At 44.0% G+C, this 11784-nt stretch overlaps 1 protein-coding gene across 1 annotated transcript in view; it reads left to right on the forward strand.

Moving 5' to 3' along the window:
* The window catches only part of TLR4 (toll like receptor 4), a 30729-nt gene that overhangs the window by 10158 nt on the left and 8787 nt on the right, over positions 1 to 11784 (forward strand). The window contains exons 2-3 of the mRNA XM_059715576.1: positions 2058 to 2184; positions 3595 to 3723. The gene's annotated coding sequence lies outside the window, so the exon portion shown is untranslated. The remainder of the gene's footprint in view (positions 1 to 2057; positions 2185 to 3594; positions 3724 to 11784) is intronic.

Here is an 11784-nt window from a genome sequence, read left to right on the forward strand (position 1 = left end):
AAACTGCACCTCAAACTGCTGAAAGCTAAAATCATTTCATGCGTGTGTGAAGGCAGATTTGGATGAAAACAGCAAGAATAGTTGCCCCTTCTGAGAGCATGAAGCTTACTAAGTTTCAAGGAGATAGGTGCAGGGGTTTCTGGGAAACTGCACCTCAGACTGCTGACAAGCAAAACTTGTGATGTGTGACACTGTGTGTGTGTTAAGGCGCACCTTCACTGGAGCTGAGGCCTCAACACAACATGGTAGTGTGCCCCAGTGACGTCTCCTCCTCCCCTAAAGCCTCATCTCAGTCCACCACTTTAAATAACAACAGGTAAGCAGTGCACTGCAGCACAGTAGCACCAGCAGCATCTCATGCAGCCAAACTGTGGGAGAGCCCTTCTTTCCTCTTCTGCAGGAGCTTCTCCTCCAGCAGCTGCCAAAGAACTCTCCCTGCCAGCCCCAGCCCCAGCCCTGGGGCTTAGATGGGCCCAGGGCCCTGCTTCCTTCCAGTCAGGTGCTAGGGGTGTTGGTCTAAGGACATGGCACTGGAAGACAAGGTTCTTTGGGTCAATTTGGTATCTTTTAGTAGACCAACTAAATAAAGAAATATACCTTAGCAAGCTTTCGAAGCTAGGTAGGAAGCCAAGCCAGTCCAGGACCTTTCAGACATGGTTGCTCAGGCAGAAACACTTCACAAAAGGCACAGAAAACCTGAAGATAGAGGCTTATATGCTGTTTTTACATCCATCCCCCAGAGCACTGTAATTGGAAGGGGACTCAGGGAAAGATCACAGTCACTGGCCAGCTAGAGATGTCAGTCTTTTCTCCCCTACTCCCCCTCCCTCTTCTCAGTTTCTGTTCCCCTGAAAGACTGCCTTCCGAATCTCTGAATTTCTGAGTCTTTTTCTGAATCAATTCAGAGTTTTTTTCCTTCTCCCAATTCAATTCGGATTTGGTCATTTGGCCTCTGAATCGGGCCAAATCTTCTCTGAATAGAATCGCATACCCCTAATAAGGACCTCTTTGTGGAATAAGTCCAGAGGTGGCCCTAAGGGTTTTGAGAGACCTCTGTTGATGAGATAGCTGAATTGTGTGGAGTCACTCATAGGGAAGGAAGGGGAAAAGAAAGTGAAAAGTAGCAGGAAAGAGAAATAGTGGAAAGGTTTAATTATAATTCTAGTTTCCAACAGACTGGAACCTGTGGGGGAAGTAGAAGTGGTGTGGTAATGGGCATTTATAGTGCAAAATCACACAGGGCTAGCAGTAGCTGGAAGGAATGGTGGGGAGAGTGTTAAGAAGAGACACTCATATATTAGCTTGTATGCATCAGTATATCTGTGGCACTGTTTAACTGATAATGAAATCTGAGGTTTGATTTTTCAGTAAGAGTGTCAGCATTTGCAGGGCATGCTTTGCATTTCTGCTAGTTGCTTTCTGTTCATCCGGGGACTTTTGCAGAGGGAGTGCTGGGTTGATTTTGGCAATGGGTGTAGTGGCCAGGGAAATCTGGAGTGCCTCCAGCAGACAGGAAGGGAGATGCAGATGCGTTTAATTGACCAGTGCACAATGAGCCCTGGTGCTGTCATGAATTAAATATACAAGACCAGGACAGCCTAATATCAGTGTACATCTAGGACTGGGTAGAAATCTAGGCAACAGGAAGAGAGGCAGAGCATGGTTAGTTGGTGAATAGTGATGTCTTGGTACTCCTGTGAAGTAAATGAGTAAGCCAACATAAGAGCCAAAGAGGAAACACAAGTGGAAATGGAGTCTGAGCCTCCACCCCTGGGGTAGAGAAATCAGAACCTGACTCAGCATTTTCCAGTCCCCTAGTTACACATGCGTGGGGAAGAAATAGCAGAACTGATCAAAGAGGTGATTTCACCATCACAGCTGAACTGAAACAAAAGCAGAGCCAGCAAACGTTCAATCTAAGGGTCACAGCTGGTAGCCTGGGCATATCCAAGCAGAGCAAAGAAGCATTCAAATGCTCTATGTCCAGCAGTGTTTAAAGGCCTTTTGGAGAAATTGGTGCCTTCTTCCTCGGAGATGACCTGAGTCTCTCTTCTTAGGTTTGAGCCTCATGGGATCCCTTCTTGATCAGCAGAGAGTTATTCTGGATGAAAAACAGCCTTGCCAAGGGACAGCTGAATAATGGTCTCCAGTTCCATAGGCTTCCTTTTGGACTGCGATGCTCAGGTACAGCATTTCCTTCTTCCTGGGGCCCTCTTGGTTTATAATTAACCTGCAGGATTGTGGAGTAAATCTGTGCTTTAGAAAAGCTTCTCCCTACACAGCCACCCAATTTACAGGGACTGCTAGGTTGGAAGAGGTGTTGGAAGTACCCTAGGGCCCATTAGACCCAAGGCCTAGTAGTTCATAAGCGGGAGGTTAGAGTCTAGGAGAGTCAGCTCTCCATCGGTGGATGGGAACTTTTTCAAAGGACTATGGTAGTTGGCAGAGATCAAGAAAAGGGCTAATTCACTGATTCCATTCCCCACCTATGCCAGGAGGAGCACAGGGGAAGCACTCTGCTGTTAAAGCCTTAGCTTGCTTGCACTGCAGTGAATGGCCAATATCCTAGTGACCCCTTGATGGAGCTGCAATGCAATCTTTCTTCTGTGCTGGTCCAGGGGTGACATGCTAAATGCTATTTACAACATGGAGCAATAGAAAAGGGAGGAGAAAGGCTACTTTGACTCAAGCACTTGTAAAAGGGGCTGGATCAGTATTTGGCCCAGCTCTCCAGTGCAAGGTATGTATCTGTATATCTGTGGTACTGTTTAACTCATAATGAAATGTGAAGCTCGCTTGTCCCAGAAGAGGAGGAAGGTACTTGGTGGGATGGGCCGTGGTGGTGGGAAGTCATGGAGTTGTTCTGGGGAGACGTATCAGACAATGCCAACAATGAACGGTTTAAGGCTGTGGATTTCAACTCACCAAGGGAGGGTCCACTGAGGGAAGGGAATGAAGCGATGGTCTTTTATTGAGTTTGGGGGAACCAGGTCACCTGAGATAATGGTAAACTTATTTATAAAGGACTGGTGAGCATCTTCACCTTGCTAGAATTACAAATGGGCGGGGGGATGTTTGGGGAGTGGTCCTTTAAATTTTGGGGTACTTCAGACCATCCTACCAGGAACAGTGGGGTGACCCAAGAATCTTGCCCAGTCTTCTCCTAGTTTCATCTTCCCTGTTAATGGCTTACTCGCTGTGTAGTACCTAAACCTACAATGCTGAACCCACTGAGAATACAAAATGAGATGTTGGATCAGGATCCTTCCTCTGTGGCTAACCCCATTGACGTTCATAGGACTGCTCACAGAGCAAAGGGTGGCTGAGATTGAGCGTGGGAACCTTTGGTAACAGGGAGAGATCTTCACTTACCAGCTCCCATTTGCATCTTTGGAAATGTTGTCGTTGTGAACTTGCCACTTGCGTGTTACCCAATGGAATTGGTGTACCACATCCCATAGGCCTCATGTTGCCTCAGTATTTATTATCCACAGGGATTATAGCTTTTTATGTGTGCTAACTGTCTGCCTTCTTTTCTGTTGCTTGGGGTATTGAAACTTGTCTGAAATCTTCATCTCTGCCCTCCCTGTACAGGCAGTTAAAGGGTCTTTGCACCCGCCCTATCACAAATGGAACTGGAATACCTCCCCTTGAGGAACTTTCCACCCCTCCATCATCTGTGATGTATCATACAAGCTGCTTTAACTGAATAAACTGGACAAGGTATGGACCTGACCCTGGATCAATCTGGCTATGACAAATGTCTCTAGCCTCCATATGCCCTCATTGACTCGGTGCCTTAATGCTTCAGTGCAATACACTGTTGCCTAAGGGAGACTCCTAGAAAGCAGAGAAGGGAAAGAAAAAGACCTAATTACTTAAATCATTAGCATCACTTCCTGCCAGTGCAAGGTGTTGTCCTGAAGCCTGACATCCAGGGCTCTGGCCAGTCTAGCTCTAAATGATTCCATTACATCCCTTGGGAAAAAGAACCAAAAAACAGGCTGGTTTGGAGGTAGTACTGATATCCAACTTATATTTCCCTTTCTTAGTTTTACCCCATCACTCTTTGTCATGCAACATTTAATAATCTTTCCTCCACTTGGTGAGTGCTACCTCAAGATAGCCACAGGAACTTGGCAGGGATCTCCTGGCTCTTTGAATCCTGCCCCCTGCTATACTGGGCAAACATATCATGTAATTCCTTTTATACACACTTAAGTTTTCTCTCTTCCCATCATACGGACGTGTACAAATAACAGGCTACTGCAAGAAGGGGCAGATTTAGGTTGCCAATCCTCAAAGCAATGTGATATGAAAGAGAATTCAAGTCAAATGCTGCTTGATTCCAACTCCTTCTGTAACATTTGTTTCCCATTCATTGGGGCACTGAGGATTATTTTGTTAATAAGTATGATAATATGTTGTCTTTTGTCCTGATGATCTTTGAGATGGTGCCTTAAAACCATTAATTAAGATTAAGCCTCCCAGACACCACTATGAGGTAGGGAAGTATTATTAATCTGCATTAATTGTGGGGAAAAGTTGAGGTGCAGTGTGACTAAATGACTTGTTCAAGGTCACCCAATGATTCTCAGCCAGAGCTGGGATTAAGTCTCCTGACTTCCAAACCTGAGGCTTCAAAAACACTTGTCCTTGCTAAATGCCTTGAAAGGTGGTAAAATCCAGGCAAAAAGTGCTAAGTGTTTACTTAGATGCTGGAAAAATGGAGGGTATGTTCCTTGCTGAGCAGAGCTCTGAGGCTGTTCCACTTGATCTCATTCTTTTAATGTAGGTGTGTGTTTGTCAATGCCCATGTTGTCCATAAATGAACGAATGGGGTTTTGTAACACTTAGGCTACGAACAAGAATGTAATGCGCACACTAGAATTTAGCATGATGCTGACACCCCGGAGCATATTCACAAACAAGACATGTCCAGAAGTCAGGAGAGGACAGAAGCACTGAATGCTCAGGGTGGTGCGCAGACGTTGTTTGCAAGCACAACGATTCTTTCCAAATGCTCCTTTATATGCCCCGTAGTTAAGGCGTTACCTTTCCTAAGGCCTTATTTTCCCCACTAGCTACACTGTTCTGCACAATGACACCTTAAGCGGGCGCACCTTGTTTATGTGTCATCGGAAAGCTTTGATCTGGAAACTGCTCATCACTTTTTCTTGTCTTTTTAGGCTAAGGCGGAATGAAGGGGGGCAGTTGGTCATAAATGTGGCAGGTTGCTTAGTGCTGGGACTGTGAAGTTGAATTCAACATTCATAGTGTAATTTCAGAATGTGTTTGTATCTTTTTTATCCAGAAATATGCTACCACCAGAATCTCTCCTTTATCTCAGCCCCCTGTATGAGCTGAGAGGTCAGTGCTGTAGGATTTGGATACCTGAACAACAAAGCAGTAGGTTTACACTTTTTGGAATAAGCTGCTCCTTTAGGTGATGTTTCTTGGATGAAACTGGAGCTGCCACCATTCTTATACCATTCCCCATAATAATTTCTTTTCTTTTCTTTTCTTTTCTTTTCTTTTCTTTTCTTTTCTTTTCTTTTCTTTTCCAATCAGATTATCCAGTCATGGAATTGTTCAGAAATGGATATTGCTCTTTCTATGTGCACTTAACCTTAAATCCAAATCCACTTTTTTAAGTGGATGAAGCTAAACTGAAATAAATCACTGCTTTTTGGAATAAGAGTGGTGACACACGGAGTTATTGTGTGCAATATAATAGATATCATATCTAACAGGCATTGTTGTGTATACATTAAGTTGTTTCAGTTTAGTTAATGTCACATAGGGAGAGGTTTAAGATATATCGGAAAAGCTACTCGTCTATCACAGTAAGAACATGGCTGAGGAGGCTTTCCTATAACAAGCCTTTAAAACTAGTAAAGCCCCAAAGAAATAAGGCCTTATTTTACTTTTTCCTCCCCTTGTCACAGGACCTTCCCCTCCCCGCCCTGTCACTACAGCTAGTTTGCTATGGCACTTCCTATTGCATGACTGTCATCCTTTGTCTGAGTTACTTCTCTTTTTTGACTCAGTTCCATCTCCCTACCGGAGGCTTTTTGTGTACTTCACTCGGTATCATCAGCTCACGCGGTTTAGGAGTAAATGGAAGAGCCTGAGAAGTTGGCTGCTAAAGCAGAAACGGGTAGACAGAAGAGGGGCTCTGGAAGCATTCTATGCATGCTTATCTAGAGAGCTGAGTAGAGAAGTCAGCAGTAAAGCAAGGCAGGCAGTCTCATGATTATATGTTTAAGCGTCCATCCCATCTTTTGCTCAGTGCTGGGGTGTGACATCCTTGCTTTCTTCGCAACATTAACAGCAGGTAGTAACCACACGGCCACAGTAATGTTCTAAATAACAGTGATCACTAAATACATACAAAGATCTAAGCCTTGGTGCATTTGTGTGCTGCTGGTCTGTCGCTTCCTTGCTGTAACAGAACTTCTGTCCTGGAAAACAAGAATCGTGACCCACAGCTAGCGCTTTGTATCACTGAAATTCATTCAGTATACCTCAGGCCATATAAATAGAACATCTACTGCAATCAAAAACACGTGCTTCATCAGTGGGCCAGGATAGTTTATGTAGATTTGTTGCCATGGCATAGTTGAGTGTCCCCAAGTTTGCAAAAGAGCATAGTAGGTATTTGCTACTCTTGTTGACAACTATGAGGCTGTTTTGTTATTTCCCCTCTCATATTTCATTTGCTGGGTCCTGGCCATGATGTTCATTTTACAATACCTAGATAGCTTTTGCATAATTCTGGGGACGTATATGAATTCAGCTTTGTCAGAATAATCATTCTGGTGCTATACTAGGTAACCTTGATATATGCTTACCCATTGTTTTCATGCAAAAACGCTGGGCACAGTTGTTTATGTGCATAAACCCATTGTAATGTCAGCCGCTATAGCTGCACTGGATCGTTTCAGTTTTGTGTTGTGCCGTGGCATTTGTCTCTGGCAAGGGTTCACAGTTTGTGCCATATAGAACATATCGACTGTCTCTTGTTCCACGGCATGATGCTTATCTCCCACTTTCAATGACAGGCACAACAAGCAATTTGCTTTTGCCTGCTGATTGAACCTTTTGAACTCAATATTGTAACACCAAGTGCCTAAGAAGACTGCTGTATTTGCACTGCAGCCATTGCTAGTGCTGTTTTTCTGGTTTAAAAAATAGGAAGCGTGTAGTTTAATGATCTGTAACAAGAGTAAATCATTCTTCATACAGATATTGGTGAAACTTCTTCACACCCTGGACTAAACTCAGAGCTTCTCTATCAATTTATGTATAGTTCCACTCTACAAAGGTAAGAGATCTAGAAACAAAGGCAATAGGCCCTTTGCTATGATCTTCCATCAAGTGTGAAATTACTGCACCTATTCCATATGGGGGAGTGTCACAAGCTAACTTTATAGGCACAGGTGCACTGTAGTGTGTCAGGGCCCTTTCAGATAATATTAGATTTTTGGCCGCATCACAAGCCTGGGTGCTCTGTGTGGGTTAACACTATTTCTGTCCATTGTAGCTGTTCATTCAAGTGATATTGCATAGAGGCTATGTTAGTTATTGCCATACATTTCTAATTGAATGTCTGCAAGTAGGAGTGTCATTGTGACACATTTTGAGTTTAGTTTCCTTAAGGATATCTCTTGCTTTTTTCTTGTGCTTCATACACATCCTTTGTCAATATTACAGCCTCCATGTGCAACTGCTTCTTTGAAAAATTTACATTTTCCCTTATTTGCACTCAAACTGTACTCAGAGACTTTCACAAGTACTTTTTGCAGGTTCTCAAGGTGTTCTTCTTTGCTAGCTCCCACCACAGTATATCACTCAAGTAACACTGAGTTCCAGGAATGCCCTGTGGTATCTGGTCCATGGACCATTGCCAAATGGTGGGAACAGATGTTATTCCAAACACTAATCTGTTATATTGAAATAAGATCTTTTTGTGTAAATCACAAGCTGTGTCTTGTCACAATCTTCAATCTCCATTTGCAGCCAGGCTTAGAAAAATGCTTAGCACCCACTAATGAAGCAAATATATCCTCTATTCTTGGCAAAGGATATTGATCTCCATGAAGTACTGGGTGAATTGTGACCTTGGAATCATCATGGATGCGGACACCCACATTTGTTTTTATCACTGCCAGTATGTGGGTGTTTCATTCACTACAGTTACCCTTAAATATAATTCCAACATTTTGTAAGAGCTGCTTTGCTGTTCAGTCTCTGTCTTTGCAAAGCTCATCCAATACCTTTTGCAACATGCCCAAAGTTTAGGACTTGCTCCCTCTTTGAGCACAAGCTTTTGCTTCTGTATGTGCCATGTTTCCAGCAAACATTAGCTCTCTTGTCCAAAAGTTCAACTGAATTTTATTTTGGACTAGAGGTCATAGTATTTTTGAAGGCTTGAAGAGACTTCACACTTCTTTAGTCTAACTAAATGTCTCTTAGCCATTCTTTACTAGATAATGCATGACCTCTTGGCTTTACCACATATAGGTTTAGCATGTTTATAATTGTATAGTCCCCTCTGGATTTCCTCTTTATAAGTTTTTAGAGGTTTTATGAGGGTTTTTTTGCAACTTGATTCTTTAAAGTGGTCTCATATAATCCTGCCAGGAAATTTACAGAACCAACAGGTCCAAAATCAAGTTTTAGTTAAGTACTCTTTAAATACAAATAATAATCACTAGAGGATAATCCAATAATAATCAAACTGGGGGGCTGGGACCTGGGGGCGGGGGGTACTAGGTCAGGACTGGCTGTCAATGTTTACAAATGGGTCCTGGTACAAGAAAGGTTGAGAAGCACTCTTCTACAGGTTAAAGGGTGGAAGAGATTTACAGATTTCTTGCTGGACTCCACGTTGACCAGATGACTTACTTTTATTTGGTATTGTCCTTGTAAGATGATGGTGGTGCATTTGCGCTCACCTGCATGTTTCTGGTATATGTCCAGTTTCTAGTTTGCTCAGCAATCTTTTGCATGCCAAGACAATTTCCTGCAAAGAGACCACAGTCTTTCAGTGTGCTGCATGCTGTGCTTTCTCTTGGACTCCCAGTTTATATTTTGCATGGATTTCATGATGCCTTTACAACTCTCTGGCCTCTTTAGTAGTAGTTTCTATTGAAACAGTGATCTCTAGGGCATGCTTAAGTGTCAAATTAGCATCAGTCAATAGCCATTTTTAGGTTGCTTCTGTTTACAGACTTAATACCTAACTGGACCCTTTACATGTCAGTTAAACTCTCTAAACCATCAATGTTCTGTTAATGTCTTAATCCAGTCACATATTCAGCCACTGCTTCATTACTCCTTGGATTCCATCTGTAAAAGATGAAATGCTCAGTGATCCCTATCGACTTTGGGGATGGGTTTCTGTGGAGTTTACACAATCTTGGCTGGTTGAATAGGACAGAAGCTGCTAGGCTGTGGAGCAGGTTATAGATTTTAGCTCGCTAACACTACCACCTCTTTTTCAGCACTGCTATCACAAGCGATTATGGACTGTTCCAGGCCCTCAGTAGTCCTCTGCTGAACTATGGAAGTAGTCTAATTTCCCCAAAGAGCCAGACCTTTTAAACCCCTTTCCTTCTACAATAGCAGGTGACTCATTGCCCCAGTGTTGCAAACTGCACTTTTATAGTTTCATTTTTAGGTCTCTATACTTATGCTGTGTTCCATCATATTCCTGAATTAGGATCCCATCATTGTCACCAACATTAGTTATATGCAGAAACTACACAGGCATAGGTAGGTTCCAAAATAATGGTGCTTACTATGTGCAAATGCACAGGCCTAGCAAGATGTGGATGCTGATGCTGTAGCAGGGGTAGTTACTGAACAGAAAACAAGGAGGTTCACTAGACGAATTCTACTTTTGTGAAAGGATTTCAATTCCTATAGACTACAAAGGGTTACCCAGAAACAGTGGGCATGAACAAATCATTAAATGACAATGAGCTAAAAGTGGGGGGTGAGGACTCAGCTCAGAGAAGCTAAACCAAGGCCCCGTTACAGTGAGAGTTACGTTGGCCCCGTTTAGATTTCACACAACACTGAGAGTGGACACACAACTATTACCATGCGTCTCCTGCTCGGCTCGAACTCCCTGCTCCTTTGGCCTTGCTACAGTTCCACTGTTTGCCCAAATCTGCTGGCTCTGGTTCGGACAGTTCTTCCTGTCTTTATTTGGGCTGAGGGTTCGTTGTGTCCTCTTCAATAGGCAACAGCTCTTCCCACTGTGTTTCTTATTTACGCTTTTCTGTTGGCCAATTAAGCAAGATGTCTGCAGTGGTTTTGTTCACAAGCTGCTGCTCTGTAATTTGCAGCCCCTTGCTTATACCTGGAATATTGCAAAACTGAGGCCCAGTAAACCATGCAAATGCTTTATCAACTAAGGACATTTACCCCTTCTGAAATCTCATCTATATTTCATTCAGATTGTAACACAATGGCTTGGAAGGTCTCGCTGTTGCGGTGAAGGGAAAAGCCCAGAAAATGTTTGACGGTTATTGCTCAAGGTAGAAGAACTATTCACTGTTTGTCTTCTCTGATCCAAAGCACAGGAGTGGCAGGTTCTCAGCAAAGGATGTATCTTATAACTGCATGATACAGGGTATGGAAGAGCACTTGTGAAGAGCACACCAGTCTCAGGCTGGACTCCTGGGTTCTCTTTCCAGCTCTGCCACTGACTTACTGTATCATTGTGAGGAAGGGGTTGTTTGCACAGCACCCTATAGCATTGCTGTTAAGGAACACCCCACTCGCTCACACCTGGAAATGAAGCAATGTAGCTGCCTTAGAGTGTCCCTGAGTGCACTCCAGTAAGCACACCTGAGACAGCGTGCCTAGGACCACCTCTAGGTGTGCTTGCTTATGGCCTAAATCAGAGGTTCCCAACCACCAGTCTGCAGCCCGGTACCAGGCCATGAAGGTTTGGCTGCTGGGCTGCCAGCAATCACATGCGGGGTTAAGAAAGCTGGGCAGCGGGGCATCCCTGGAAGGGAGGCAGCCAGCTCCAGTGCTCCCCATCCTGCTCCCACTGCCATGGCTGGCGAGGTGCTGCCTGCACAGCAGGTACCAGAGCCCATGCCAGGCCAGGCAGGATCTGCCAGCCCCATCCGCGGCTGGGAGTGAGGGGATGCAGGCAGGGAAACGCCAGGGGTGGAGGGTGGGGAGACAGCTCAGCTGCTTGCTCTTAGGGAAGTCAGTGGAGACCCTTCTTCCTGGGCAGGCCCAGCTGGGTTCCCCCGTGCCACCACCTGCACAACCCCCTCCCCTGTAGGGCTCTCTGGTGCCCATGGCTGCAGTTCCCCAACCTGATCCAATCTTTGCAACCCTCCCCCAATTAAATTTAAATATGTAAATGTAAATTTAAATATGCAAATCTAAACAGTTAAATTAAATTTAAATATGCCTGCCAGTCCGCAGTTTTGAAAATGTTGGGAACCACTGGCCTAAAGGTTGACTACATCCCAGAGTTGATGCATGCAGGATTGAATGGCACACAAGCAGCATGCATATGCCATCACTCATGACTTCTGGGTGCCTCAGGAGAAATGGGGATAACATTTACCTGTCTCATAGAGGACTTATGATGGCTGCTTCATATCTGCAACTTACTTTGAGATCTGTTGGTGGAAAGTACCTTGACAGCATTTATTGTATCAGGATAGGAAGGAAGTGTCAAACCCAGAACTTTCCAAACATGGATGAACTTTCAACCCCTGAATGAACTACATTGCCTCCTTACTG

Source organism: Alligator mississippiensis, chromosome 12 (genome assembly GCF_030867095.1).
Source record: "Alligator mississippiensis isolate rAllMis1 chromosome 12, rAllMis1, whole genome shotgun sequence".
NCBI classification, from domain to species: Eukaryota; Metazoa; Chordata; order Crocodylia; family Alligatoridae; genus Alligator; species Alligator mississippiensis.